The sequence below is a fragment of the Pinus tabuliformis genome, chromosome Q (genome assembly GCF_031772625.1).
Source record: "Pinus tabuliformis cultivar Carrire ecotype Pingquan chromosome Q, CPIR1, whole genome shotgun sequence".
In the NCBI taxonomy this organism is placed as follows: Eukaryota; Viridiplantae; Streptophyta; class Pinopsida; order Pinales; family Pinaceae; genus Pinus; species Pinus tabuliformis.
In genome coordinates this window covers 799,808,592-799,815,155 of record NC_142296.1, presented here as the reverse complement: position 1 = coordinate 799,815,155, position 6,564 = coordinate 799,808,592, and positions in this window count along the sequence as shown.

The following is a 6,564-nucleotide window of genomic DNA, read 5'->3' as shown; positions in this document are numbered from 1 at the left end:
CATTCCTAACTATGCCGAGATAACAAAAGGTTTTACTAGGTTATTAAAATAGAATATTCCATTCTTTTGGGATGTGATATATGAAAAATCTTTTGATGCACTTAAACACACATTAACCCATGCGCCATTACTGCATCCTCCCAATTACAACCAGGATTACTTTTTGTATCTTGTTGCTTCCCATTCCACCATTGGCATGGTTTTAGTTCAGGAAGATGAATTCAACAATGAACATGTGATTTACTATCTTATTTGAACTCTGCATCCGACTGAGATTAAATATTCACATGTGGAGAAATTGGCCTTGGAAGTTGTCCAAGATGTCCAAAGATTTCGACACTACATCTTCTTACGCAAAACCACGGTAATTTCTTATTGTAACCCTATGATGTATATCATGACCAAACAATTGCTAGGGGGCAAGTATTCCAAATGGATAGCTATCTTGCAGGAATTTGACTTGGAATTTGAAAAATCCAAGGCAAAGAAATCTTTGGTTTTTACCGAACTCATGTGTGATTTCCCGCGTACTAACATTGAAACTGTGGCAGAAGAGCCCATTGCGGATGAATCATTGTTTCTTATCAGTACTCTTGATCCATGGTATGGAGATATTATTATTTATCTCCAAACCCAATCTTTCGACCTGAAATCTCATGATCTCAGCGACAAAAAATATGTTTCCAATCCCAACAAGACAATATTATTGGTGATACACTCTATCATCGTGGGGTGGATTCTGTTTTCTGACGTTGTCTAACTCATGAAGAAGATGAAAAGGTTCTGAATGACTGGCACTCTAGAGAATGTGGTGGTCATATCTCTAGGTATGCCACAACCCAAAAGATATTGCGCGCTGGTTATTTCTTGCCATCCTTATTCAAAGATTGTATCTATGCAGTCTGAAAATGCCATAGTTGTCAAATTTTTGATTGTAAGATGTGTGCTCCACCTGCTCCTCTCCACCCTATAATTGTTGTCGGTCATTTCGCAAAGTGGGGTATTGACTTTATTACATGTAACCCTCACTCAGCCGGGGGGAATGCATATATTATCCTAGCAGTAGATTATTTTACTAAGTGGGTCGAGGCAATGCCTACATTTTCGACAGACAACAAGACTGATGCAACTTTCGTATTCAATCCTATAATTGCTATATTCGGTCTTCCTGAAGCTATTATTACTGATCATGGAAGTCACTTTCGAAACATCATGATGACTGAATTGACAGATCAACTTGGCCTGCGTCACGATAGTTCTACTCCATATTACCCATGGGCTAATGGTATGGTTGAAGCTATCAATAAAGTTTTAGTCACTATGATCCAACGAATCATTGGTATTCATAAGTCGAATTGGCATAACATGTTATTTTCAGCACTTTGGGCATATTGAACCTCAGTGAAAATATCAACTGGTTTCACTCCTTTTCAACTGGTGTATGGTTTCGAAGCAGTGTTACCTATTGAATGCGAAATTCCATCATTACAATTAGCCATAGAATTACTCCCAGCCACTTCTGAAGAGGAGAAACGTCTTTTGTACTTAGCTCAGCTAGATGAGAATCGATGCACTGCTGCATCAGCAATCGAGACTCATGCGAAATGAATAAAAGCTCAGTACGACTAAAATTTTACCCCTCGTAATTTTTCGGAAGGAGACCTAGTTTTACTATATGATCAAGCAAATGATAAGCTAGGGTAGGAAAATTTGTACCTATGTGGCAGAGTCCTTATATTATTAAGCGAAAGCTGGAAAAAGGGGCCTATGAATTGGTAGATTTTGATGGTGTCTCTTTTGGTAAACCCGAAAATGCTTTATTTGAAGAGATATCATGCTTAAATTTTGGTGTGGAGATTTTTGTTAGATTAGTTTCTTATAGCTAGTGTGTTTTAGATTAGAAAAGTGTGCCTAATTTAGAGAGTGCTTTTATCATTATTCCTGCTTATCTTGATTTTACTCTTGATATTGCAAATGTCGACGTCTCTTCAAACATACATTGGCTTTGCTAATGGTGCTTGTCGTAGTGCACGAAACATTTCTTCCGCAGCTTGGGTTATCTATTCACCCTTTGATGAGTTAGTATCTATGCATGGGGTAAGCCTCGATCAAACAACGAATAACATTGCAGAGTATAGTGCAGTGATTGAGTATTTGAATCCGTCTCATTTGGGATTCGGAGTTTGACTGTTAGGTTAGATTTTGAACTCGTTGTATTACAGCTTAACAGGGTTTATGCCATTAGAAATCCAATGTTATTAAGATTATTTTTGAGAGTTCATCTCTTGGAACATGAATTTGATTACATTGAATATCAGCATATTCCAAGACATTGAAATACATTAGCAGATGCAGTTGCTTCTCGTATGATAAATAGACATTTGCAATAATCAAAACAGTAAATTTAAAAACATTCAATAACATGTCACACAAGATAGCTGGTAATAATGATATATCATAGCATAGAAGAAGTGTGTCAAAATATACATCGTCTTAGATCATAGGTTCAAAAACACCTTATGATCGACAAAAATGATAGTACAAAAAGACAAAAATGTTGTGTGAGTCTACAAAAGCGATCATCCTATCCCTGGTGATGATCACGATAAGAAACCACTGCTCGGGCCACCCTACAAAGGAACCTCCTAAAAGGTCCTGGGACCCCAATCACATATCGTTGTAACCTAAGTGGAATATCATCTATGCCAGTCTCTAGAATATTTGTTGTCAAGCATTTTAGATGATTCTCCAAATCGGTTAGGATCTCTATAGATTGGTCCTGTGGGGCTGGTACTGCTGCAACTAGGTGTCTCCTCTCGTAAGGCTAGAGAGTGGCTGGTCGTCGTGGACCCACATTTTCATTTAAAACTTTTAATATTCAGTTTTGGACTATTTAAAAAATAAAAAAAATTAGTTAAATCTTAGAAAGTGTTGAAAATGATTTTACCTGAATCATCCCATTGCTCTCCTAGTGGAAGAGTCATGTCTGGGTTACCGCGATAATCCATCCTGACATATGGAAAATCCTGAATCACAAAAAGTTGGTTGTTCAACCAATGAAAATAGTCAGGTGGAAATTGAACAACCTCTAAACCCTCCTCAAGGTGACGGGCCATCAAAGCAACCCAACGCATTATCCTAGGCTCTCGAGGAAGACGAGAATCAACAAGAAGTTGCTATGGGACTAGCATAGGGACCCTCTCTAGAGAAAAGTTGACAATGATTAAACCGTATCCAAAGTTTTTCAGTTGTCCCATTCTTTCCTTTGGGAAGTTGGCCTTTTACATTTGCCAACACACAGCCTCACACCAGTTGAATATGGTGCCTCGATAACAATCTATAGCCATCTACATCCGGGATCTAGTAGCTACATGCAACGCTACACTCCCGCATAGCCTGGTGACAGTGAATGCAAATAACCTTAAGTTCAGGACAATCGATCGTTTTAATATCGATGTGTTTGTCCTTTGTTTGATCATTGCAAAACTCCAATCAGAGACTAGCAACAGACTCGGCACCTGGCCTAGTCCCGAAAAGAGATAATCGTTCGCCTCTCTTGGGCAAACCAGTAAAAAAATATATGTCCTCTAGCTCAATTTTGAGCCGGTGGCCACCAATCACGAAGCACTGGTCCTGTATGTTCCACCTGTCTACCAGCCATTGCAAGAAGTCTACTTGGGCCCTCATGCCTAGTATGGCCTAGAACTTAAACAGTTTGCATGCTCATAATGCCTGCAATGTGGGCGAATGATTTATTATGGAAATATCAACATAAGTGTGCTCGCGTTCTCGCCAAATAAGCATTTTGAGTGTCCTATAATGCAAAAAGACATATTAGAACAATTTAGTTCAAAAAATTTTGGGTGACATTGGAGAAAATTATGTTTTTCAAATCCATTTCGCGGGGTCCGCACCCACTACTTACAGATAGTGCGTAGGTCCGCACGTGTGGTAATCAATAGGAGGACCCACGACTTGTTCCTTTTAGAAAAAAAGTCGGGGTCCGCAGGGGCCGCATGTTGCACCTGCGACCCCCACGAGTGATTTTCTAAACTAAATTCTCCTTCAAAAATCAAAATGAAAGCGTAAAAATGAATACAAATGGTTGAAATGCAAGATAAAAAGGATGTGGATTACCTGGAGCTGACGGTTTTCGATTCCAACGGACGGATTTTCTAGAATCTTCACAGGAACGTTTTTACCCAAAAGCTCTCAGTTCTCACTCTGAAATCAAATAGTAAAAATGAACTTAGAAAATCCCTTTTATAAGATTTTTTGAATAAATGAATTTTTAATTTATTTATTTTTCACTTTAAATAGGTAACTTTTTAAACACATTTTTATTTATCTTAAACAGGTATGAGTAATGTTTTCAGTTTTTGTGCAAAATATTGGATTTTTTAGGGAAAATTGATCATTTTTCAACAAAGAGTATACTTTTATCACTTTTTTGGACTCTTTCACAAATTTACGAAAAAGCGAAACATTGGAGTCCTCTTGAAGTTCCTTTCTCACTCGTAAAATATGAAAAGATTGCCAATTTTTTCCCCTTTGTAACTCGTTAAATGGAATTAAAAGGGCAGTCCACTTACAACTCTTTTCTCACCGTATAAACGTGAAAAGATCACCAGACTTTTGTTGTTTCAAGTTCGATACTGGTTATGAAACGACGTGTCTTTGATCACTTTTTTACTTTTTCGAATCAAAGTCACTAATTATGAAAAATACTCCTTAATCGTAATGGTCAAGTGGTTCTCTAAAGTATTATTTTATACTTTTGCGGGCTTGAGGGACACAAATTTACGAAAAAGGACACCCATGGAGTTTTCTTAATTTTTTCTTCTGACTCCCTAAAATTGAAAAACATCGAGTTTTCCTATACTGGACTCGTTAGAAATTTAACAGTAAAGGACCTGTTCAATTTTAAACAAGAACGAACCACTCCTTCTTGGGTTTCGAATTTTAAACTAAGACTCATCCAAAGGATGAGCTTATAAACAAGCAAATGTTATCCTCCTCAAGTTTGTCAAAAAATAAAGAGGTACTTGGAAGAAATAGTGGGGGAAAAGAGAGAAAATGAACTTGTTTTTTACACCTTATGTTTTAGAAAAGCCGTTAACCACTCTTGAACACGACACTTTTGTTCACCTGGGTTGGGAAATCCTTTACCTAGCAGTTTAATCAAACCATATTGAAAGTCTTCAGCCGTTTCTGGGTATTAGCTTTGGGTCAATTGTCACCAACCATTTGCAGTGTCGTTATGTGTTCAAGAGGTCAGTTCAAATAAACCATTCATTTTCAAAATATCTGTCATCCATTTCTTACCATCACTGAGTCAGTCCTTGCCAATATATTTCTTCAGAACTTGATCTATGATTTCGTGTTGTGGGCTTGCCTACGACAGATCGCTTCCTATCAACTTCAGCTCATTATCTAGAAAGATGATCTAGAAATCGGCAGTACCTTGAAATCTACAAGCCCTAATGGCAGGTTTCTCGCTTTTGACGATAGGTTGCATCATTGAACTTCAATTAAAGGATTCTATGATATGTTCGACTTCAGCTCATTTATTCACATTTCATGGATTTTACTGGGTACTTTGACAGCCATTGACATTACTGGTGCTTTCTCTCACACTTGTTAACAGTTCACATCATTGACTGGTAATCAAGTGGTTTCTACCATGTTCGACTTCAACACATTCATTCACATGGATAAAATCGTACTAGTTCGGGAAGCAGAAATCAAGACCCTAGATCTAGTTTCTACCATCCAGGCTGTGAGGAATTTTGTTATTCATGATACACTGGACTATTCAGATATAGATGGATGCACCCATACTGTGTCTACATATGTCTATACTCTTGATATATTACAAAATCATTCTTGTATCAGAACAGTTTAGTCAGTTTTCTAGTTAGTTTTGATCTGAGTATGGGAAGCCTACCTCAGCGATGATATGTTCACATATATATATATTTGCATTGAATGTTTTTACAGTTCTGACTGGGGTGTCCACATGATGATCCTTGAAATGATAAATTACTTCACTCTTCATAGATGACAAACTCTATCTTCATCTATTACAGACTTTGCACTTTAGGGGACAATCTATTGCACTAAAAATTGTCACCTTGACATTCTACAATCTGTGTGAGTCCATTACCACTCATAATTTCCTCCTTTGCAAGTCTTAAGCCTCAGTTCCTCATATCAAGCCTTGAAAATAAGAGAAAGCCCTCAAAAGTCTCTAAAACTCTGGTTCCGCACTTTCTCTTTGCATTACCTACGGTCCCGCACCTAATGGTCATGTCTCCGTGCACCTGACCACTCTGTCTCTGTGTTATGGGTGTGGACCCCTGTAAAAGTTAAAAGGCACGAGTATATTCTAAAAACTCACTTTCAGTCATTTCTAGAAGCTTCTGGAAGGAATCTTGAGGTGGCAAGTTCGCTCTCTTAAGGTTCATGCATCCCATACCTTAAGGAGCTAACCCCTTGATGTGAGGAGATTATCCCTTTGAAGGAGGACTCTATCCCTTCATAGGTGGACCTGTAACCTCCTCC